General features: G+C 40.8%; 1 protein-coding gene across 4 annotated transcripts in view; it reads left to right on the forward strand.

Annotated features, from left to right (window-relative positions):
- LOC104085071 (DEAD-box ATP-dependent RNA helicase 8-like) overlaps positions 1-25900 on the forward strand; it is an 82196-nt gene that overhangs the window by 43730 nt on the left and 12566 nt on the right. The gene's annotated exons all lie outside the window — the stretch shown is intronic.

A 25900-nucleotide genomic window follows, 5' to 3' on the forward strand; every position in this document is an offset into this window, starting at 1 on the left:
CGTCTTTAGAATGTGTTGCCCCTGTCTTTGTTTCCCCGGCCTTTTCTGCATTTTGGGGAGTGGAATTTATCTTTTTCTCATCCCTGAATTGTTTTGCCACCGCTTTGGGTTACTTTTCGGAGTCAGCGATGGCAATGATAGATTTTAATGCTCGGTCGAATTATTTGTCTTCACAGATCATCAGGATGACCGGCACGTTATTGTGAGCCAGTAACCGGTTGTTGGTTACATTAGGGACATCCTCGTCCCTTAACACTACCCGCTTCTGTTCTATCAGATTCTCGACTGCTCTCTTAAGGGTCCAACAATCTTCAGTGTCATGCCATTCCAACCCTGAGTGATAAGCGCACCTGGTACCTGGCCGGTAAGATGGAGATTCTGGGTTCGGTCTGTTTGGAGGTACAAGTTGTAATAGACCTATTTGGACTAATTTTGGGAACAGGCTGGAGTAAGATTCACCAATAGGGGTTAAATCAGTTTCCTGGGTGGTTCACGGGGAAGTGTGTTATATTGGTAATTATTCTGTGGCGGACGGGGATTATACGGAGCTTGGTGATGAGGGTTGTTTCTTGGAGGTGGAGCTCTGTTCTGATTATAATGCTGTTGTGGCCGGGTGTACGGCTGAGCATTCATTACTGCATAATGATGAGGGGCCATAGAATATGCTGCATCCTGATAGGGTTAATAATGTTGCGGGGTCTTGGAAGGTGGACCAGAATAATCCTGGGGTCGACGAGAGTTTCTCAAGCTTGAAGCCATCATGGCTCCTTATTATTTTTTCTTCCGGCTTGCTAAACCTCCCGAGCCACTCTGAATGGCTTGGTAAGTGGCTCTTAACGCTAATTGACTTAAGATGCGGCCTGTTTTCAGACTGTTTTCTACCATTTCTCCAATTTTGATGGCCTCCGCGAATGATTTGCCCATGGCAGACATCATATTTTGGAATTAATCGGCCTCCTGGGCTTGTAAGAAGACACTGACCATCTCGGCCTCATCCATCGGGGGTTTTACCCTGGCCGCTTGTTTACGCCATTTGATAGCGTATTCCCGGAAACTTTCCGAGGCTTTCTTTTTGAGGTTGGTCAAAGAATTCCTGTCCGGGGCTATATCAACATTGTATTGGAATTTCCTTACAAAATCCAGGGACAGGTCATCCCATATATTCCAATGGGAGATGTCTTGGTCCATATACCACTCAAAAGCAAATCCGGTGAGGCTCTCTCCGAAATAGGCCATTAACAACTCCTCTTTTCCACCAGCACCCCTCAACTGGTTGCAATATCGCTTTAAGTGAGCAATCGGGTCTCCATGCCCGTCATATCTTTCGAACTTTGGCTTTTTAAAGCCAACGGATAAATGCACGTGAGGGAACATACACATATCAACATAAGAAATGCTCTTTTGGCCACTCAGGCCCTGCATATTCTTGAGGTTTTGCTCGATGTTTTTCATTTTTCGTGCTATCTCCTCTTATTCAAGATTCCTCACGGCTCTCTCATGTTCTGTGGGAGACTCGATTTGTGCGTGCTGAGGATAGGAATTTGGGGTAACCCGAGCAGTGTCCAATTGGAATTGGGGTGCTTGGAAAGTGAAAGTTGATGGTTCAAAGCTTTGTTAAGGCAGTGTTGGTTGTGCCATAGTAGAGGCTGGAGGTGTTGTGAACACTGTAGATGTTATTCCTGAAGACGGTGCCTGGGGGAGAACCTCAGAAGGCATACCAGTCAAGTTGGCTGACATGGTGGGGTACCCAAACAGGATGAATGGGTTGGTTACTGGTATAGGGACATTGGTAGTTCCTCCCGCCCTGGGGATCAATTCAGGGAATCCAGGGATAGTAGTGGGTGGTTCCCTGCCGTTGGACCATGCGGCCCACTTTTCTAGCATACAACATCGTAGCCTTCTATTTTCCTCAGCAGCTGCTGACTCTGACTGCGGGATAGTCGATACTGGGCTATCCTCGGGCTCAATGATGGGTAGATGACTTTCTGAGGCCATGGCGATGCTTCCCTTAGATCTCGTGAAGTAAGAATGTGAAGCCAGATTACCACAAAAACCAACCATCTAAAAATAGGACCTGTCTCAATTTGCATACACAACAAACCGGGTTAGTTTGAGACATTTAACACATAGGGAATCTTATATCGTGGATGCAATGCACCTGGACAGTTTAACGCTTCTAAATATTTTTGCAACGGCTATGTTTTTCATCCCGGCTTTGCCATCTCTTCTTTTTTTTTTTTTGCTTTTTCAATTTCTTTCTTTCTTCTTTTCTCTCTCTTTTAATCAACCTCTTTTTTTATTATTATTTTAAGGCTATGATCGAATCCTAGGTGGATTGCCTACGTATCATGCCGCCGCATGAATCCGATCAGTACGTATTTCAGGGAAAAATGCGGAATAACAAAAATGCATTTTTCTTTTTAACAAAACATCTTTTTCTCTTTTTTTTGGGTTTTCTAATACAAAAGTACTAACGACTACAAAAGAAAACATACAGACTCAAAATAAACGACAAAACAATTTTGAACAAAACTCTAGAAAGCAGTAAAGTACAGACTCAAAAACTGGAAAGTCAAAAGTACATGAGAGCCTCCACTGGTACTCTGGGAGCCTGCGGGATATCAGCCTGTCTTTGTGCGGGCCTTCGTGCAATGTCTTCCTGAAGGCGGTCTAGGTCAGCCATCACTTGGTGAACGAAGGTCATCACGGAAGCAAAAAACATAGACCTGGTCATGTCTTCACATTCGTGACATTTCATTATGACATAATCAGCTATCTCTTTGATCCTCATCTTGATGACACCCTTCTTTCGAAGTAACCATCTGATTTGTTGGGCCCGAGCTTCCAACACTTGTGTATCAATATTGTTTTAGTCTTGCAACTGTTGCATGCTTTCTTCTAGTCGGCAAATCAATGCATAGCAATGCTCCCTTTCTGCCTTAAAATCCTTTGTTTATTGGACCATTTCACACTCAAGGGCGACCAGCTTTTTCTTCAAAGTTGCTACTTCTTTTTCATATTTCTGCTTCAACTGATGGGCTAATCTGGCATGTTCTTCCTCGCTTTTGGTCAACTTTGTTTGAGCATTTAGCAAGTCCTTCTCAGCCTTTGTCAAGTCAAAACCATAATCATGCACTTACCGCATTAGGTTGGTTATAATTTTCTCATCTCTCTCACTTCTTACCGGTGTCTCGGCGGCTATTTTCATTCTCTGGATTTGGGCTCGAAGGGCTTCGTTTTCCCTAGCCAACCTCTTCTTTTCCCTTCATCTTCAGCTGCCTACAAACTACTATCAAATTTGATTTTTTCAATTTGTTCTTCTAGTTTGCTTATAGTAGTCCGGTATTCCTTTTCTTTAGCTAACCAAACCCATTGCTCTCGCGCTCCATCGGTGAATTGTTGGACATGGGGCCTTTTGGCGGGCTGTTCTGGTTCTTGATTGACCCAAATTCTCTTACCATACCATGTGGCATAGTTGGATCCTACTTCACCCGTGGACAAATCCCGTACTTGAGTCTGTGGCTCCAGGAACATACATTGGTGCCAAATCTGGCGAACCCTTTCTTCTGGGAATGTGGCTTTTGGGCATAGTTCAATAACTTGTGGACTCAAATCTTCATCATGATGGACTGTTTGGTATCTGCCCAATTGGCGTAGGACCCGATGTGGGGCATATCGCTGAATATTTTGAAGACCCATTAATAAAAGAAAGCACACTCAGGCAGACATGTAAATAACTTCGTCGATCGGGAACCAACCGAAAGTCCACTTAATTCAATTTGCGGTCAAAGAACCCAAATACGCGAACCATGCTTCAGTACCTTCTGGCAACTCATGACCGTTTACCCGGTTTCCATATTCTTCAATGTAATTGAGTCCGGTCAGACCGTAGTTCATGTACCTTGGGCGATGGCAAAGATGTTCCACTAACTACATTTGCAAAAGCAAGTTGCAACCCTCAAAGAACTTTGTCCCAGCTCGACTGGCGGATAAAGCTTGATAGATTTCTGCAAGAATCATCGGTATAACAGTGCCATTGGCCTTTTTGACCATAAAGTCTGCCATTCCTGCAAGTCCCAACTCTATATATCTTTCACTCCTTAGGCATATCAGAGTGCCTAAAATGCAACTACGAAGGCTAAACCTCTACGTGCTTCCCATTTGTTTTTATTTCCCTGATGACTCAAACCAGTGTTCTAAGCCTCAAATCTGTGAGGGTCCCCATACCGGCTGTATAAGAAGTGGAATGTGCAGAATCTTTCGGCCAAATTTTTATCTTTAACCTGCCGATTAATGCTCAGAAGGTCCAAAAACTTATGAGGGGTTACAGTCTTTGGTGCTACTGGATATTGGTGCTTGAGATTCCCGTCAAGACCAGCAAAACCTGCCATCTCCTCCAGTGTAGGTGTCAATTCGAAGTTAGAGAAATGGAAGATGTTGTGCGTCGGTTCCCAAAAAGGTATCAAGGCTTCAATTATATCAACCCTGGGTTTAATCTTCAGAAGACCGGTGAGCCCACCTAGAGCTTTGGTCACAGAACGCTTGCTGTCCTCCCCCAGGTCGTCCCACCACATGTACAGCCTTAGTGAAATCTCATCTACGACTCGAAAAGGTATATTTTCAACGGTGCTCATCCTGCACATTTAATTTTAGGGGGACTAGTTAAAACATTTGAATTTTTGTTTTATTATTGACCAAAAAAGATTATTTTTGCAAAGTACAACTTAAAACAACTCAAGGCCACCTTTGCAAATACGGCCCTTCGGCACTTCAGAAAGGAAGATTTTAGGGATGTGCTTGCTAAGTGGCCAAAATTAAATTAAAAATGGACCATAGGCGGTCATTCTTGCAAAAACAGCCTTCCGACGTCCCGTCGGGACATTTTTGGATATTTGGAATAAAAACGGCATCACCTAGATTTATTTATGACAAAGCGACATCATTTTTCATATTTTTGGTTATTTTTGCAAAAGCGGGGCTGGACCCGATGAAGGTTGCCTACGTATCTTACGTCCGGTGGGAATCAAACCCGCGTAATTCAGTAAATTTTGATGTTACAGGAAAATACGATCTATTTTGAAATGAATTCTTTTCTTTTTTTCTTTTTTTTTTCCAAAATTTTGGCAGAGTTTCGGGATTTATTTTTTTTGAATACCGAAATTTTCAAAACTGGGTGTTTTTCTATCCTACCTCACACTTGGATTTTCATGTTTTTCTTTCCCTGTTCTAGAAGTCGGTCAACATACAAGCCGAAACAAATAAATGCACAAGTAGCACGTAAAATGCATCAGGATGGTCTTTTGATTTTTGGGTACACCTGTCCTAGACGGACCCAACCCCTGTTTTGAGTCCCCAAAGTCAAATGCACGTGATGCAAACAAACGTACCTACTAGGGATCCAGCATGAGGCTATGTCATTCTAAGTTTGATTCCTGGGTGTATTGTTCTAGACCTGGCTTACCCGAGCGAACAACTCGAGCCAAGAGGGGACAGCGTACCGGGAATACAGAAGCTTCACCGGCTTTGCAACTTGTCCGAACCTCGTTTTAAAATTAGGGTATGACTTTAACAGAAAAGAAGCCACGCGAAGCACACGCTTCCCAGAAGATTTAGAAGACTCAGAGAGAAGAAGGGTTTCGTAGCAGTTTATATACAGTTCACATAATATCAAAGCAGTAAAAAGCGACATTTAGCACATTAGGTTCAAACACGTAAAAATCAGATAATAGACAAAAGCCAAGTATAATAGTTATTCTAAGCTCGAATTCTGAACCCTGAACCCTGAACTAGAGATTCTGGGTTCTTAATCCCCAACAAAGTCGCCAGAGCTGTCACACCTCCTTTTTTCCGAGGGGAATAGGGGAGTTTTTCTAATTAAAGTGACATTATTCGAAATAGGATTATTTATTTAATTTCAGAGCTTCAAAGTTTCATATAATAAAATATCATCAGCATGAGCTTTTGTTATAATTATTATGTACACCTCCATCATGAGAAACCAAAGAGTGCAAATTGATAAATTTAATCTGACTTTTAACATCCAAGCAAAATGGATCATTTGAATCTTTCTAATATACACATAATTTTTTTTTTAAAAAACTAGCATAAAATTTGAACAAACTAAAGATGTTTTTCAATCAGGCACAACATGGACGAAATTTGAAGCTACAAGAAAAGATGATGCTTAAGGCGAAGCGAACTTACAGTGGAAAACTTTATATTTCAAGACAACTTAACCCATTTTTCACAAGCAATATTCCATGATTTAAGGTCGAGGGATTAGATATCATATTTTACTCAAAAAGTGGGTGAGGTGTGCAAAATGAAACTATCAGCTAAACTAAAGATCCAAACAACAGTGAACAAACTTTCATTTAAGCCCACGATTTCATCTTACCTTAAGACTGTAATGAGACTAAACAAAATCCTTAAAATACATCTCCAACATGAAGTTAGGCTAGAACAAGTAGTAAGCAAGAAATAATATTGTACTTGAACAAATACTCACAAACAGTTGAGTACAAATTCATCGTAATGACACTACGGCAATACGAGATCCAAACAAGTCGAGCATTAATTCACTCTTAGAAAGGAAAAGAAAACATGGGAATAACAACCAAAATGGCGTAGGTTCAAGATGAGATTAACAAACCTTCGCTACCCTTTTGCTCATGACTCTGTATCTAAGTGACTAAAACAAAATACCAACAACCCCGTCTTGAAATAGCTCCTCTGGCTTAGATTCACAATGGGAAATTAACACAAATAGATAGATTCACAATAGGCAATTAACACAAATAGAATAGTAAAGACACGAACATGTTTGAACGAGATTATCTTTAATATAAATAGAAGAAGTCTGCGAGTACAAGCTTAGCGATAAAGTAGAAACAGAACCAAACAAAGATCGCAAACCCGGATTCGAACCACGATCATACCTAAAACGGCACCAGAAAAACTCAAAACCAACAACTCAATCGAACTCCATTCATTTAGACAAAATACGGAAAAAATAAAAATGGAGAAACAAATATATTTTTTTTATATAGATTTGAAATAAAAATGGAACCGAGAAAAAAAAACTCACTCTCTTTTTGTATTTTTATATATATGAATAAACAAGAACCAAAATCAGAAGGTGAAAAAATCTGAAAGGAAAAACCCAAAACCTAGTTCTTTTGTCTCTAATTTTCTCTCCGAAATTTTCCCTCAAAAACAAATCTCCCCTTAAACAATAAATGACCCCCAATATATAGAAGCTCTAGAATCTTCTATACTTCCTCTCCAAGTCATGAAAAATCTTTCTCTTTCTAGAAAATCCGAAATTCTATCTCTTGAAACAAGTAAAAGACAAGTGAATGGAGTAGATCGAGTGAGACTCAATTCTACGCCTCCCATTCATCCTAATCTCGTCTTCAAATTGATTTTCGGATGAGATGAGCGCGTGAGGGAGAATGAGAAAGATTCGATTTGTACGAAATCCGTTATTTGTCAGGCCACGTGGAAGGGAATGAGAGGAGAGACCACATGATGGTTAAAGGGAAATTTTTCGGTGAGTGTGGGTGGTGGTGGCGCGGCAGAAAGTGGGGGCGCTGTTTGGGAGATAGGGCAATTAGGTTTAGGGTTTTGGGGGTGTTATAATTGGATTTTTATATGGTGGTGGGAATTAATAAGGGCAGTTGGATTAGGTGGGATAAAGGGTGCAGATTAAAAGGGAAATTGGGGCAGGTTAATGGCTTTGGTCGGATTTTTGACTTGGGCTGGGGCGACTATGGGGTTTTTGGAGTAATAGGGCCAATGCTCTTGGCCCATTTCGAACAACACCACATAAATCCCCCTTTTCTTTATTTATTTTTTAATTTTAAACTCTAATTAAATTGATTAAGATCCTAAATTAAGCCCTAAATCAATCTAATTTATAAAATTAAACTAATTATCTATTTATACTATTTACATAATTAGTCATTTTAAACAAACAAAAGAAAAAAAATACTAATTTAACACTAAAAGTTTAAAAATGTAAAAATGTACAATTTTTGTGATTTTTTCTTTTAATAATATAATTAATTCATGTAATTAAATTCTAAATGCAATTAAGATCTAAAATGTTATGCAATGAAACATCAAACATTTTTTAGTGTTTCCCTATGATTTTAAGATGTTAAATATGCAACTAAATGTAAACAATTAATTAACAGGAAATTCTTAAAATTCTATAAAAAACTAAAAAAAATAATTATAAAAATCTATTTTTGTGAATTTTGTAGGAGTATTTCTGTCGGGCAAAAATCACGTGCTCGCAGCTGCCCCTCTTTGCTTGGAAACATAAAGAGTTTTCAGGCAAAGATAAAGTGAGCAATTACGAGCGAATTTTGCCCGTTTGACACTTCATTCGGAAGCATTTTGAAAAGTTTGACTGAACCTTGCGTTGGAGGTTGCCTACATATCCTTGGCTATAAAGAAATCAGGTCAGTGTAGTTCTAGAAGTTTTGGTAACTGGGACTACCGAGAAGCTGTGATTTCACTGTTGTTGCTGCTGTTACTGCTGCTGAGCTCCTTATTACACCAAAGTCAAAAATGAAAAAGACTAACTAAGCCTATCAGCTACGAGTTACAAGATTCTTATCTATAAATCTTTTAAAGCTTTATCTTGAGTCTTGAATGGTTCTTCATGCAGACTTTTGATTTGAACCTGGATGTTTGCTAGCTACAGGTTCTAGTTCATTCTTCTACGGCTTCTTCTGATAAAAATGGGGAATGCAGTGCTTGTGACTACAATCATGTCTTGAGCAGCTCACATCTTTTCTCTGCTTCTGCACTTTGGGTTCAACTCTTTTATTTTTCTTCTTTCTTTTATTTTGGATTGAGACCTCTTCTTTTGGTCGTCTCGACCCTGAGCCTCGAGGTATAATCTGCTCAGGCATTAAACAAACGAACGAAATTTTTCTGCCCTAGTTTTCACTAGGAAAATTTCATGAGTTATTGTAACAAAACTCTACACTACTTCATTATTGAAAGCAATAAAAAGGACGGGATTGGTGTATCTAGAAGAAACGTAGCCTAAGGAGTGGAGACCCTATGTCTAAAAGTAAAATCAAACTAGGGATTGGAGACCTTATGTTGGAAAGTCATCAACTAGGGAGTGGAGACCCTATATTGGCATCAACTAAAGAGTGGAGACCCTATGTTGGCATCAGGTTATGCTGGCATCAACTAGGAAGTGGAGACCCTATGTTGGCATCAGGTTATGCTGGCATCAACTAGGGAGTGGAGACCCTATGTTGGAAAATCATCAGGTTATGCTGGCATCAACTAGGGAGTGGAGACCCTATGTTGGCATCAGGTTATGCTGGCATCAACTAGGGAGTGGAGACCCTATGTTGGCATCAGGTTATGCTGGCATCAACTAAAGAGTGGAGACCCTATGTTGGAAATTCATCAGGTTATGCTGGCATCAACTGGGGAGTGAAGACCCTATATTGGAAAATTATTTTGTTATGCTAGCATCAACTAGGGAGTGGAGACCCTATGTTGGAAATTCATCAGGTTATGGTGGCATCAACTAGGGAGGGGAGACCCTATGTTGGAAAATCATCAGGTTATGTTAGCATCAACTAGGGAGTGGAGACCCTATGTTGGAAATTCATCAAGTTATGCTGGCATCAACTAGGGAGGGGAGACTCTATGTTGGAAAATCATCAGGTTATGATGCCAACTAGGAAGTGGAGACCCTATGTTGGAAATTCATCATGTTATGCTGGCATCAACTGGGGAGTGGAGACCCTATGTTGGAAATTCATCAGGTTATACTGGTGTCAACTGGGGAGTGAAGACCCTATGTTGGAAATTCATCAGGTTATGCTGGCATCAACTAGGGAGTAGAGACCCTATGTTGGAAATTCATCAGGTTATGCTAGCATCAACTAGGGAGTGGAACCCTATGTTGGAAGGTCATCAGGTTATGCTGGCATCAATTAGGGAGTGGACACCCTATGTTGGAAATGATGCAACTGGGATCAGAGACCGTAGTTTTGAATTATTTTCAACATTATTTCTTCTTTTCTTCCTTTATTTTTTCAGAGAGTGAGTGAATGCGGGAAAGAATTTTGGAGGAGACTTCCCTTTTGAAGTTGTTGTTGCAAAGCTGTTTCCAGCCCTTGCGCGGTTTTCCTTTTGGTTGCCCCTGCTTTTTGCAAGGTTGCTTTCGGGTTGCACGTGTTTCCTGTTTTCTTCAACAAAGAATAATTTTTCAATTTGAAACGGTGGTTGGTTTTGTGGCATTGATTATTTTGGTCACTTGATCTCGGCCCGTCCTTTTGACGAAGATCTCAACCGCTTGCTTACTTGCTGGGGATTGGTTTCATTTCTAACCCTGGAGATCTTGACTTTTCCAAAACTTTATCAGGACGGTTAATCACGCGGGCCTTAACCTTTTTTAACTTTATTTTGCCTTTGCGGCATTTTGACTTTGATCCCTTTCCTTTCAGGAATTCTTGACTTCAAAGCATCAACCATCATGGTCAGTCGAGGTCGACTCGATGCACCTGCCGAGGCTGGGCACTTTTGCGTACTAGCTTGTATCAAATGATAACCTTGTAAATTAGTCTTGCCATCCTTTCTTTGTCTTAATTTAGAATAGAATTAGACCTAAAGGGATTGAAAGAAAAACAAACGACGAAATGGACGAATGAATTTAGACAAGAGGTATACCTTTCGGGGAAAGGAAAGAAAGACTTATCTGGAGTGTATGCGGACTTCAATAAATATGACATGCCTCTTGGACTGGATGCCCTGATCTGTGCGAACCATCAAACTCTCAGAAATCCATCATAGCTTACACCTCAAGATTTGAGAAACCTTGCCCAGGACTGTGTCCATGTCAGTGACCAATTATCCTTTTTTTCGGTCAGTGGTGCCCTTTGTGGGTTTTCACCAGCTAACCTCTCTCATTTCTCTTCTCACCATCGTCTTGTAGTGCTCTTTGAGAGTTTTCACTAATGAGACTCTCTCATTTTCAATTCCTCTACTTACCATCGCCTCACGGTCCCTGTGTAGATTTTCACCGATAAGACTTTCTCATTTTATTTCTCTCATTTTGTTGTATCAGATCCAAGTAATTTTATCCTCCCATTTTGAATCTCTTTGCCGATTAATCGGAAGGACTTGAACAGGATTTGGGTAAAAAAGATTTGGACTGAATTACAACTTTGGAACCTTTCAAGCGAAAATATCGCCAAACCATTATATCATCTGCCCCAGTTTCACTTTTGGGGAAGTATGGATTTTTATTTTGGTGTGATTGAATCCCAGAGAGAGGCTGCCTACGTATCCTTTCGGAATCAAGTCGAACACAGTTCAAGGAAACATTTTGTTTTTGTTTTGTTTTTGTTTTGACTTTTGATTTGATTTTTTTTTCAAACTTTGGTTCTAAGGAGGGTGATTAAAGAAGAATAATCGGCTCAAAGGGTTTACAAAAGCTGATAGTGTTTGGATAGCGAGAATGAAAGCCTTCGTCATCCCTATCGGAGAGTATCAAGACCGTAAAAGGGGTTAAACATTATAACTTTTGACTGCATCTGCATTGACAACTGTTTGAGGGTCATTTCCTTCTATATCTCCTAAGTATAATGCCCATTTTTGCAACATTTTTCTTATAATGTACGGACCTTTCCAATTCAGAGCAAACTTTCCTTTTGCTTCTTCATGATGCAGGAGAATACGTCTTAGAACGAGTTGCCCCACTTCGAAGTTTCTAGGCCGCACTTTTTTGTTGTAGGCACGAGCCATTCTTTGTTGATACAACTGCCCGTGAAAAACCGTGGCCATCCGCTTTTCATCAATCATAGTTAATTGTTCAAACTGGGTTTGACCCATTCATCATCCTCGATCTCGACTTTAACAATGATTCGAAGAGAGGAAATTTCGACTTCTGCAGGTATTACGGCTTCAGTGCCATAAACCAATAAGTAAGGCGCAGCCCCGACTGAAGTGCGCACGATTGTGCGATATCTTAATAATGTGAAAGGCAGCTTCTCATGCCATTGCCTAGAACTTTGGATCATTTTGCTGAGGATCTTCTTGATGTTTTTATTAGCTGCTTCAACGACGCCATTGGCTTTTGGTAGATAAGGGGAAGAATTGCGATGCGTAATTTTAAACTGTTCGCATACCTCCCTCATCAGGTGACTGTTCAGATTTGTAGCATTGTCTGTAATGATAGTCTTTGGAACACCAAAACGACAGATAATTTTGAATGTACGAAATCCACCACTGTTGTCTTGGTGACGGCTTTGAAAGTGACTGCTTCGACCCACTTTGTGAAATAATCAATGGCAACCAGGATGAATCTGTGCCCATTTGAGGCTTTCGGCTTGATCTGCCCAATGACATCCATACCCCAAGCAACAAATGGCCAAGGTGCTGATATAGGATGCAACTCTGAAGGTGGTACATGAATCAGGTCACCGTGTATCTGACACTGATGGCACTTCCGGACAAAAATGAAGCAATCATTTTCCATGGTCATCCAGTAATAACCTGCCCGCAGGATTTTCTTTGCAAGGACATATCCGTTCATATGGGGGGCGCATACTTCTAAATGCACTTCGTTCATGAACGTTTCAGCTTCTTTGGCATCTACACACCTCAAAAGATTTAGATCTGGAGTTCTTTTGTACGGAACTTCTCCGCTTAAGAAGAAACTACTGGCAAGCCTTCTAATGGTTCTCTTTTGGTCTCCACTGGCCTGCTCGGGGTATTCCTTTGCTTTCAAGAACCTTTTGATATCATGGTACCATGGTTGAACATCTGATTCTACTTCAACTGCATTGCAATAACGATGTCTTTCTCGAATTTGAATCTCCAACGGGTCAATATGGACATTGCCCGGATATGGCTGCATTGCAGCTAAGGTAGCTAGTGCATCAGCTAATTCATTGTGGAATCGAGGAATATACCTAAATTCAACGGATTTGAACCATTTTCTGAGATCTTCCACATGTTGTCTATATGGGATAAGGTTGATATCTCGAGTTTCCCATTCACCTTGGGCTTGCCGAATGATCAAATCAGAATCTCCCATGATTAATAATTCTTCCACATCCAGATCAATTGCCATGTTCATGCCCATGATGCAAGCTTCATATTCGAAAGTGTTGTTCGTACAGAAGAACTGAAGCCGGGATGCAACCGGATAGTGCTGACTAGTGGGCGAAATCACAATTGACCCAATTCCGACACCTTTTGCATTTACAGCTCCATCAAAGAACATTTTCCAAGTCTTAGTGTCTTCTAGAATTACTTCAACTGAATTTACTTCCTCGTCTGGGAAATAAGTGCTTAGGGGTTGGTATTCATCATCAACTGGGTTTTCAGCTAAGTGATCGGCCAAGGCTTGGGCCTTCATGGCCGTGCGGGTGGCATAGACAATGTCGAACTCAGTGAGCAGGATTTGCCATTTTGCTAGCCTTCCCGTGGGCATTGGTTTTTGGAATATGTACTTTAGAGGGTCATTCTGGTTATTAGATATGTGGTATGTGCCAACAAATAATGTCTAAGCTTTTGAGCGACCCAAGTTAAGGCACAACAAGTTCTTTCAAGCAAAGTGTACTTGGCTTCATAACCAGTAAATTTCTTGCTCAAGTAGTATATGGCTTGCTATTTCTTCCCGGTCGCATCATGTTGTCCGAGAACATAGCTAAAAGAATTCTCCAGAACCGTCAAGTACAAGAACAAAGGTCTTCCAGGCTCAGGCGGAACCAACACCGGCGGATTAGACAAATATTCTTTGATTTTATCAAAAGTTTCTTGACACTCATCTGTCCATTTAATCGCCGCGTCTTTCTTTAGCATCTTAAATATGGGCTCACATGTGGTAGCAAGCTGAGCGATAAATCTACTGATGTAATTCAACCTTCCTAGCAAACTCATGACCTCTTTTTTGGTTCTCGGAGGTGGTAAATCCCGAATAGATTTTATCGTTGCTGGATCTAACTCAATACCCCTCTGATTGACTATAAACCCCAAAAGCTTCCCAGATGGAACTCCGAATGCACATTTAGTTGGGTTCAGTTTCAAATCATACATGCGCAGACGCTCAAAGAATTTCCTTAGATCTCACACATGGTCTTCTTGTGTTCAGGATTTAATAATCACATCATCCACATACACCTCAATTTCTTGGTTCATTATATCATGGAAGATGGCGGTCATGCCTCTCATGTAAGTTGCCCAAACATTTTTTAGACCGAATGGCATGACCCTATAACAGTAGGTGCCCCACCGTGTGGTGAAAGCTGTCTTTTCTGCATCTTCCTCATCCATCAGAACTTAGTGATACCCAGCGTAACAATCCACAAAAGACTGTATCTCATGTTTGGCACAATTGTCGACAAGAATGTGGATGTTTGGTAACGGAAAGTTGTCCTTGGGGCTTTCTTTGTTCAAATCCCTATAGTCAACACATACTCGGGTTTTCCCATCTTTCTTTGGCACTGGAACCACATTCGCCAACCACGTGGTGTATCGGACTACTCGGATCACACCAGCTTTCAATTATTTTGTAACCTTTTCTTTGATCTTATCACTGATGTCTGTTTTGAAGTTTCTCTACTTTTGTTGGACAGGTGAATAGCCGGGATAGGTCGGCAACTTATGTATCACTAAATCGACGCTTAGTCCTGGCATATCATCGTAGGACCATGCAAACACGTCTTTGAATTCAAACAAAAGTTGGATCAATGCATCTCTAGTTCTTTCCTCAGCGTGAATGCTTATCATAGTTTCTCTGAACTCTTCTGAACTACCCAAATTAATTGGCCCGGTTTCATTTAAGTTTGTCTTAGGCTTATTCTCAAATTGTTCCAATTCTCAGTTTATTTCCCTAAAAGCCTCATCTTCATCATATTCTAGTTCTTGATTCATTATTTCACAGTTAGACATCATTTTAGGATCTGGGCATGAAGTCCGCAAGTATGTCATGTTATTTAAGTCTGCATTATTAGAACTGAAAATAGAAAGATAAGAAAAATAGCAAAATCAGAAAGAATAATAGAAAAAGATTCATAGACGATGAAATATTGATTTTATTTCCATTGAATTTGAAGATAGGAGGGTTTACATTGAAATTTAAAAGACAACAAACTAAACACATTCGAGTTACAACCTGAAATAACTCGGAATGCAGAAAAGATGGCAAGACTGAACTACCGGGATTCCAGGGAATGGAGTAGCCTTCCAGTTTTGTAGTTTAGCATTGGGCCCCATGTATTACACCTCAGCAGTGCTTGAGCCTTCGCCCGGTTGGACCATGTGGACCTCGTATAGCATTTGCCTCATTGCTTCACAGATGTCCTTAATTTCTTCGGCCGTGAAGGCCTCTTCTTCCTCTTCTATATACCTTGGCTTAACAAACGATTTGTCGAGGTGCGGAACTGGCTGAGGCAGGACCACCCATTTTTCGTACATTCATCGGCCCATTTTTTGTCGGCACCAGTAGCCTGGAAACCTATGCCAAAGAACATCTAATTGGCAGTCAAGGTGACGAGTTCTGTGATGCCCTGTAAGGATACCCCGAGCCCTTTCCCAGGCTTGTACCCATGTTTGATAATTTCACTGGCAACCACGATTGATACGTTTGATAGACAGGGTTGAGGACATGGGGTTCCTTCTTCGCACTGGTCGGCGACTACAATTTCAAAAGCTTGGTAGATGATGTGCTCACTTCCCTCTCTTGCCTCGAGACATGGGACTGACGGGTCCCTGTAAATTGACTGTTCATCCTCTCCGTGGACAACTATTTCTTGGTTTTCATGTTCAAATTTGACCATTTGATGGAGAGTAGAGGGCACGGCTCCTGCGGCATGGATCCATGGTCTTCCTAGAAGAAAGTTATAGGAAGTGTCCATGTCCAGAACTTGGAATGTTACTTCAAAATCTACGGGGCCAATGGTTAGGACTAAGTCAATTTCCCCCATCGTATCCCGCTTGACACCGTCGAAAGAACGCACACAGAAATTGTTTGGTCTGATCTTTTATGTCCCGATTTCCATCCTCTGTAATGTTGATAGTGGGCAAATGTCAACTCCGGACCCACCGTCTAACATAACCCTTTTCACATAATATCCTTCACACTTGACAGTTAAGTGAAGGGCTTTGTTGTGGGCGGCTCCTTCTGAAGGCAAGTCATTTCAGCCGAAAGAGATTCGGTTGACCTCAAAAAATCGCTTTGCCAATCTTTCCAATTGTTCAACCGTGGTTTCAATCGGAACATACGCTTCATTTAGTGTCTTTAGCAGCACCTTCTGGTGTTCGTTTGAGATCATGAGTAGGGACAAAAGTGAAACCTCAGAGGGAGTCTTCCTAAGTTGATCAATAATAGCATACTCCGAAGTTTTCATCTTCCGGAAAAACTCCTCCGCTTCTTCAGCACTCACCGGCTTCTTGAGTGGAAACCGCTTCTGCTTTGTTTTGTTCAATTCTTCTGGGTTGTGATACTTCCCAGATTGGTTCATTTCATTTATTTCTCCCATAACTTCTTTTCCTTTGTACCTGACCACTGTCTTATTGTAGTTCCAAGGAGTTGTAGTGGGGTCTCTCATAGGGACCTATGGCGTGCGGCCGATAACCACGGGCTCAGTCAGCCTTGGTGAAATTACCGGCCCCCGCACCACATAAGTCCCTTGGGGCACGAACAATTTTGGCAGCTCCAGCGTGGCTTTCCTTTGCTCAAATTTTTTGGGAATGCTTAGCACGAATTGCTCCTTCCTCGAGGCCATGGGCACGTAGAGAATGGCGTCTTTAGCATGTGTTGCCCCTGTTTTTGTTTCCCCGGCCTTTTCTGCATTTTGGGGAGTGGAATTTATCTTTTTCTCATCCCTGACTTGGTTTGCCACCTTTTTGGGTTTCTTTTCGGAGTCAACGATGGCAATGATAGCTTTTAATTCTGGGTAGAATTCTTTGTCTTCATAGATCATCCCGATGACCGGCATGTTGTTGTGAGTCGGTAACGGGTTGTTGGTTACATTTGGGGCTTCCTCGTCCCTTAACACTACCCGCTTCTGTTCTATCATATTCTCGAATGCTCTCTTAAGGGTCCAACAATCTTCAGTGTCATGCCCTTCCGTCCCTGAGTGATAAGCGCACCTAGTACCTGGCCGGTAAGATGGAGATTCTGGGTTCTGTCTGTTTGGAGGTACAGGTTGTAATAGACCTATTTGGACTAATTTTGGGAACATGCTGGAGTAAGATTCACCAATAGGGGTGAAATAAGTTTTCCTGGGTGGTTCACGGGGACGTGTGTTATATTGGTAATTGTTCTGTGGTGGACGGGGATTATACGGAGCTTGGTGATGAGGGTTGTTTCTTGGAGGTGGAGCTCTGTTCTGATTGTAATGTTGTTATGGCCAGGTGTTTGGCTGAGCATTCATTACTGCATAAGGATGAGGGGCCTTAGAATATGCTGCATCCTGATGGGGGTAATAATGTTGCGGGGTCCTGGAAGGTGGACCGGAATAATCCCGGGGTCGACGAGAGTTTCTCAATCTTAAAGCCATCATGTCTCCTTCTTATTTTTTCTTCCGGCTTGCTAAACCTCCCGAGCCGCTCTGAATGGCTTGGGAAGTGGCTCTTAAAGCTGATTGACTTAAGATGCGGCCTGTTTTCAGGCCGTTTTCTACCATTTCTCCAATTTTGATGGCCTCCGCAAACGGTTTGCCCATGGAAGACATTATGTTTTGGAATTAATCGCCCTCCTGGGCTTGTAAGAAGACACTGACCATCTCGGCCTCATCCATTGGGGGTTTTACCCTGGCCGCTTGTTCACGCCAATTGATAGCATATTCCCAGAAACTTTCTGAGGCTTTCTTTTTTAGGTTGGTCAAAGAATTCCTGTCCCGGGCTATATCAACATTGTATTGGAATTTCCTTACAAAATCTCGGGCCAGGTCATCCCATATATGCCAATGGGAGATGTCTTGGTCCATATACCACTCAGAAGCAATTCCGGTGAGGCTTTCTCCGAAATAAGCCATTAACAGCTCCTCTTTTCTACCAGCACCCCTCAGCTGGTTACAATATCGCTTTAAGTGAGTAATCGGGTCTCCATGCCTATCATATCTTTCGAAATTTGGCGTTTTAAAGCCAACAGGTAAATGCACGTGAGGGAACATACACATATCAACATAAGAAACGCTCTTTTGGCCACTCAGGCCCTGCATATTATTGAGGCTTTGCTCGATGTTTTTCATTTTTCATGCTATATACTGTTGTTTAGGATTCCTCACGGCTCTCTTATGTTCTATGGGAGACTCGATTTGTGGGTGCTGAGGATAGGAATTTGGGGTAGCCCGAGCGGTGTCCAATTGGAATTGGGGTGCTTGGAAAGTGAAAGTTGATGGTTCAAAGCTTTGTCGAGGCAGTGTTGGCTATGCCATAGTAGAGGGTGGAGGTGCTGTGAACACTGTAGATGTTATTCCTGAAGACGGTGCTTGGGGGAGAACTTCAGAAGGCATGCTGGCAAAGTTGGCTGACATGGTGGGGTACCCAAACGGGATGAACGGGTTGGTTACTGGTATAGGTACATTGGTAGTTCCTCCCCCCTGGGGATCAATTCAGGGAATCCAGGGATAGTAGTGGGTGGTTCCCTGCCGTTGGACCATGCGACACACATTTCTAGCATACGACATCGTAGCCTTCTATTTTCCTCAGCAGCCGCTGACTCTGACTGGGGGATAGTCGATATCGGTCTATCCTCAGGCTCAATGATGGGTAGATGACTTTCTGAGGCCATGACGATACTTTTCTTAGATCTCGTGAAGTAAGGATGTGAAGCCAGATTACCACAAAAACCAACCACCTAAAAATAGGATATGTCTCAATTTGCATACACAACAAACCGGGTTAGTTTGAGACATTTAACACATATGGAATCTTATATCGGGGATGCAATGCACCTGGACAATTAAACGCTTCTAAATATTTTTGCAACGACTATGTGTTTCATCCCGGCTTTGCCATCTCTTCTTTCTTTTTTTTTTTTTTGCCTTTTCACTTTCTTTCTTTCTTCTTTTCTCTCTCTTTTAATAAACCTCTTTTTTTATTATCTTAAGGCTATGATCGAATCCTAGGTGGATTGCCTACGTATCATGCTGCCGCATTAATCTGATCATTACGTAGTTCAGGGAAAAATGCGAAATAACAAAAACGCATTTTTTTTAACAAAACATCTTTTCTCTTCTTTTTTTTGGTTTTCTATTACAAAAGTACTAAGGACTAAAAAAGAAAACATACAGACTCAAAATAAACGACAAAACAATTTTGAACAAAACTATAGAAAGCAGTAAAGTACAGACTCGAAAATTGGAAAGTCAAAAGTACATGAGAGCCTCCACTGGTACTGTGGGAGCCTGCGGGACATCAGCCTGTATTTGCACGGGCCTTCGTGCAATGTCTTCCTGAAGGCGGTCTAGGTCAACCATCACTTGGTGAACGAAGGTCATCACGGAAGCAAAAAACATAGACCTGGTTATGTCTTCACATTTGTGACATTTTATTATGACATAATAAGTTATCTCTTTGATCCTCATCCTGAAGACACCCTTCTCTCGAAGTAACCGTCTGATTTGCTGGGCCCGAGCTTCCAGCACTTGTGTATCAGTGTTGTTTTGGTCTTGCAATTGTTGCATGCTTTCTTCTAGTCAGCAAATCAATGCATAGCAATGCTCCCTTTCTGCCTTAAAATCCTTAGTTTGTTGGACCATTTCACTCTCAACGGCGACCAGCTTTTTCTTCAAAGTTGCTACTTCTTTTTCATATTTCTGCTTCAACTGATGGGCTAATCTGGCATGTTCTTCTGCGCTTTTGGTCAACTTTGTTTGAGCATTTAGCAAGTCCTTCTCAGCCTTTGTCAAGTTAAAATCATAATCATGCACTTTCCGCCTTAGGTTGGTTATAATTTTCTCATCTCTCTCACTTCTTACCGATGTCTCAGCGGCTATTTTCATTCTCTGGATTTGGGCTTGAAGGGCTTCATTTTCCCTAGCCAACCTCTTCTTTTCCCCTTCATCTTCAGCTGCCTACAAACTACTATCAAATTTGATTTTTTCAATTTGTTCTTCTAGTTTGCTTATAGTAGTCCGGTATTACTTTTTTGTAGCTAACCAAACCCATTGCTCTCGCACTCCATCGGTGAATTGTTGGATATGGGACCTTTTGGTGGGCTGTTCTGGTTCTTGATCGACCCGAATTCTCTTACCATACTATGTGGCTTAGTTGGATCCTACTTCACCCGTGGACAAATCTCGTACTTGAGTCTGTGGCTCCAGGAACCTACAACCCTTTCTTATGGGAATGTGACTTTTGGGCATAGTTCAATAACCTGCGGACTCAAATCTTCATCATGAGGGACTGTTTGGTATCTGCCCAATTGGCGTAGGACCCGATGCGGGGCATAGGGCTGAATACTTCAAAGACCCATTAATAAAAGAAAGCACACTCCGACAGACATGTAAATAACTTCGTCGATCGGGAGCCAACCGAAAGTCCACTCAATTCGATTTGCGGTCAAAGAACCCAAATACGCGAACCATGCCTCAGTACCTTCTGGCAACTCATGACTGTTTACCCGATTTCCATATTCTTCAATGCAATCGAGTCCGGTCAGACCGTAGTTCATGTACCTCGGGCAATGGCAAAGATGTTCCACCAGCCATATTTGCAAAAGCAAGTTGCAACCCTCAAAGAAGTTTGTCCCAGCTCGACAGGCGGTTAAAGCTCGATAGATTTCTGCGAGAATCATCGGTATAAGAGTGTCGTTGGCCTTTTTGACCATAAAGTCTACCATTCCTGCAAGTCCCAACTCTATATGTCTGCCACTCCTGGGGCATATCAGAATGCCTAAAATGCAACTACGAAGGCTAAACCTCTACATGCTTCCCATTTGTTTTTATTTCCCTGATGACTCAAACCAGTGTCCGGAGCCTCAAATCCGCGAAGGTCCCCATACCGGCTGTATAAGAAGTGGAATGTGCAGAATCATTCGGCCAAATTTCTATCTTTAACCTGTCGAATAATGCTCAGAAGGTCCAAAAACTTATGAGGGGTTACAGTCCTTGGTGCTACTGGATATTGGTGCCTGAGATTCCCGTCAAGACCAGTGTAACCTGCCATCTCCTCCAGTGTAGGGGTCAATTCGAAGTTAGAGAAATGGAAGATGTTGTGCGTCGGGTCCCAAAAAGGTATCAAGGCTTCAATTATATCAACCCTGGGTTTAATCTTCAGAAGACCGGTGAGCCTACCTAGAGCTTTGGTCACAGAACGCTTGTTGTCCTCCCCCAAGTCGTCCCACCACATGTAGAGCCTTAGTGGAATCTCATCTACGACTCGAAAAGGTATATTTTCAACGGTGCTCATCTTACACATTTAATTTTAGGGGGACTGGTTAAAACATTTAAATTTTTGTTTAATTATTGACCAAAAAGATTATTTTTGCAAAGTACAACTTAAAACAACTCAAGGCCACCTTTGCAAATACGGCCCTTCGGCACTTCAGAAGGGAAGATTTTAGGGCTGTGCTTGCTAAGTAGTCAAAATTAAATTAAAAATGGACCATAGGTGGCAATTCTTGCCAAAACGGCCTTCCGACGTCCCGTCGGGACATTTCTGGCTATTTGGACAAAAAACGGGATCACCTAGACTTATTTATGACAAAGTGACAGCATTTTTCATATTTTTGGTTATTTGTGCAAAAGCGGGGCTGGACCCGATGAAGGTTGCCTGCGTATCCCACGTCCGGTGGGAATCAAACCCACGTAATTCAGTAAATTTTGACGTAACAGGAAAATACGATCTATTTTGAAATGACTTCTCTTCTTTTTTTCTTCTTTTTTTCCAAAATTTAGGCAGAGTTTCGAGATTTGTTTTTTGAATACCGGAATTATCAAAATCGGGTATTTTTCTATCCTACCTCACTCTTGGATTTTCTTATTTTTCTTTTCCTGTTCTAGAAGCCGGTCAACATACAAGCCGAAACAAATACATGCACAAGTAGCACGTAAAATGCATCAGGATGGTCTTTTGATTTTTGGGTACACCTGTCCTAGACAGACCCAACCCTTGTATTGAGTCCCCAAAGTTAAATGCACGTGATGCAAATAAACGTACCTACTAGGGATCCGGCATGAGGCTATGTCATTCTAAGTTTGAATCCTGGGTGTATTGTTCTAGACCCGGCTTACCCGAGCGAACAACTCGAGCCAAGAGGGGGCAGCGTACTGGGAATACAGAAGCTTCACCGGCTTTGCAACTTGTCCGAACCTCATTTTAAAATTAGGGTATGACTCTAACAGAAAAGAAACTATGCGAAGCACACGCTCCCTACAAGATTTAGAAGACTAAGAGAGAAGAAGGGTTTCGTAGCAGTTTATATACAGTTCACATAATATCAAAGCGGTAAAAAGCGACGTTTAACACATTAGGTTCAAACACGTAAAAATCAGATAATAGACAAAAGCCAAGTATAACAGTTATTCTAAGCTCGAATTCTGAACCCTGAACCCTGAACCAGAGATTCTGGGTTCTTAATCCCCAGCAAAGTTGCTAGAGCTGTCACACCTCTTTTTTCCCGAGGGGGATAGGGGAGTTTTTCTAATTAAAGTGACATTATTTGAAATGAGATTATTTATTTAATTTCAGAGTCGCCACTTGGAATAATTTATGGTGTCCCAAGTCACCGATTTATTTTAAATCCCAAATTGAGAAAATTTGACTCTATTTATGGTCCGCGAACACAAAAGACCGGGTAAGGAATTCTGTTAACTCGGGAGAAGGTGTGAGGCACTCCCGAGTTTCGTAGTTTTAGCACGGTCGCTCAACTATTAATAATTGGCCTAATTATCTGATTTATTACATATTGGAGACCTGTTGTGCATTTTTTACCTTTTAACCACTTTTAGTATTTATGGAACTTGTTTGAATAAGTCGCGATGTCGCACACCTATTGTTTTTGTACATATTGCGAATCGCACCATGTGAAATGTACCCGCGATTTACAACGTGTGAACTTTTATTATTGTTCGAAGTTATGGTCGGGTCACATGAAATGCACACCCGGATTGAGGTTTACGTATCATGACTATGCCATGAGAATCATACCCATAGTCGCAATGGTTTACTTTACGCACCTAAAGCACACTCCGAGAGCTTTCATGCTCATTCCCTTTTAAACTTTTATTTTTATGTATTTAACCAAGCTCAATGCCTCAAGGCATGTAGACAATTCAATCACTAATGAGCTCGGTCTTTCCGAACCCACCCCGACATCTATCATTCAAAATCCATAGAAGCAAAATAAGATGATCATCCAAACAATTAAACACTCAAATCATTGAAAGAGATTAAATAGAGAGATAATTGACAGAAGAATAAATGACAAATTAGTAAAGGAAGTGAACCAAAGCTGTTAGAAAAGCCATTTCTCAATTCCCATCTCCATATGCAATTATGCACCAGACACATCTAATGGAGCAGCGATATATATTAGTGACTTAAAAAGCGGACGAAGACAATGCCGACAGAGTAAACGAGAGGCACATAACTCACACCGTACAAGAGCTTCAAAGTTTCATATAATAAAATATCATCAGCATGAGCTTTTGCTATAATTATTATGTACAGCTCCATCATGAGAAACCAAAGAGTGCAAATTGATAAATTTAATCTGATTTTTAACATCCAAGCAAAATGGATCACTTGAATCTTTCTAAGCCCACGATTTCATCTTACCTTAAGACTGTAATGAGACTAAACAAAATCCTTAAAATATATCTCCAACATGAAGTTAGGCTAGAACAAGTAGTAAGTAAGAAATAATATTGTACTTGAACAAATACCCACAAACAGTTAAGTACAAATTCATCGTAATGACACTACGGTAATACGAGATCCAAACAAGTCGAGCATTAATTCACTCTTAGAAAGGAAAAGAAAAAAATGGGAATAACAGCCAAAATGGCGTAGGTTAAATCAAGATGAGATTAACAAACCCTCGCTACCCTTTTGCCCATGACTCTGTATCTAAGCGATTAACACAAAATACCAACAACCCCACCTTGAAATAGCTCCTCTGTCTTAGATTCACAATAGGCAATTAACACAAATAGAATAGTAAAGACACGAACATGTTTGAACGAGATTATCTTTAATATCAATAGAAGAAGTTTGTGAGTACAATCTTAGAGATAAAGTACAAACAGAACCAAACAAAGATCGCAAACCCGGATTCGAACCACGATCATACCTCAAACGGCACCAGAAAAACTCGAAACCAACAACAACTCAATCGAACTCCATTGATTTAGACAAAATCCGAAAAAAAATTAAAATGGAGAAACAAAGATTTTTGTTTTATAGATTTGAAGTAAAAATGGAACCAGGAAAAAAAAACTCACTCTTTTTTTGTATTTTTATATATATGAATAAACAAGAACCAAAATCAGAAGGTGAAAAATCTAAAAGAAAAAACCCAAAACCTAGTTCTTTATCTCTATTTTTTTTCTCTCCGAAATTTTCCCTAAAAAAAAATCTCCCCTTAAAAAATAAACGACCCCCAATATATAGAAGCTCTAGAATCTTCTATACTTCCTCTCCAAGTCATGAAATTTTTTTCTCTTTCTAGAAAATTCGAAATTCTATCTCTTGAAACAAGTAAAAGACAAGTGGAGGGAGTAGATCGAGTGAGACTCAATCCTACGCCTCCCATTCATCCTAATCTCGTCTTCAGATTGATTTTTGGATGTGATGAGTGCGTGAGGGAAAATGAGAAAGATTCGATTTGTACAAAATCTGTTATTTGTCAGGCCACGTGGAAGGTAATGAGAGGAGAGACCACGTGATGGCTAGAGGGAAATTTTCCGGTGAGTGTGGGTGGTGGTGGCGCGGCAGAAGGTGGAGGAGGAGTGGGGGCGCTGTTTGGGAGATGGGGGAATTAGGTTTAGGGTTTTGGGGGTATTATAATTGGATTTTTATATGGTGGTGGGAATTAAAAAGGGCTGTTGGATTAGATGGAGATGGGAGAAAGGGTGCAGATTAAAAGGGAAATTGGGGCAGGTTAATGGGTTTGGTCGGATTTTTGACTTGGGCTGGGGCTACTATGGGGTTTTTTGGAGTAATTGGGCCAATGCTCTTGGCCCATTTCGAACAAGACCACATAAATCCCCCTTTTCTTTGTTTTTTTTTTAATTTTAAACTCTAATTAAATTGATTAAGATCCTAAATTAAGCCCTAAATCAATCTAATTTGTAAAATTAAACTAATTATCTATTTATACTATTTACATAATTAATCATTTTAAACAAACAAAATAAAAAAAAATACTAATTTAACACTAAAAGTTTAAAAATGTAAAAATGAACAATTTTTGTGATTTTTTCTTTTAATAATACAATTAATTCATGTAATTAAATTCTAAATGCAATTAAGGTCTAAAATGCTATGCACTGAATCATCGAACATTTTTTGGTGTTTTTCCTATGATTTTAAGATGTTAAATGCGCAACTAAATGTAAACAATTAATTAATAGGAAATTCTTAAAAATTCTATAAAACTAAATAAAATAATTATAAAAATCTTTTTTTGTGAATTTTGTAGGAGTATTCTCGTCGGACAAAAATCACGTGCTCACACGTATTATTCACACAAGTGCTAGAGGAGTGCGGGGCTATTCATATGATGTGTGGCATAGCATTGTAAGTCTACATTTATAGTCTTTTGCGTGCTTTAACGTTATGTTATGCACAATATAGTAACATCTAAGTTATGATATTTTACTCACTGAGTGTTGAGTTCTCGTTCCATCTTACTTGGTGTGGTTTTTTATCCCTGACTTTTTTCTTTTGGCTCTAGGAA

The sequence above is a fragment of the Nicotiana tomentosiformis genome, chromosome 1 (assembly GCF_000390325.3).
Source record: "Nicotiana tomentosiformis chromosome 1, ASM39032v3, whole genome shotgun sequence".
Taxonomy (NCBI): domain Eukaryota; kingdom Viridiplantae; phylum Streptophyta; class Magnoliopsida; order Solanales; family Solanaceae; genus Nicotiana; species Nicotiana tomentosiformis.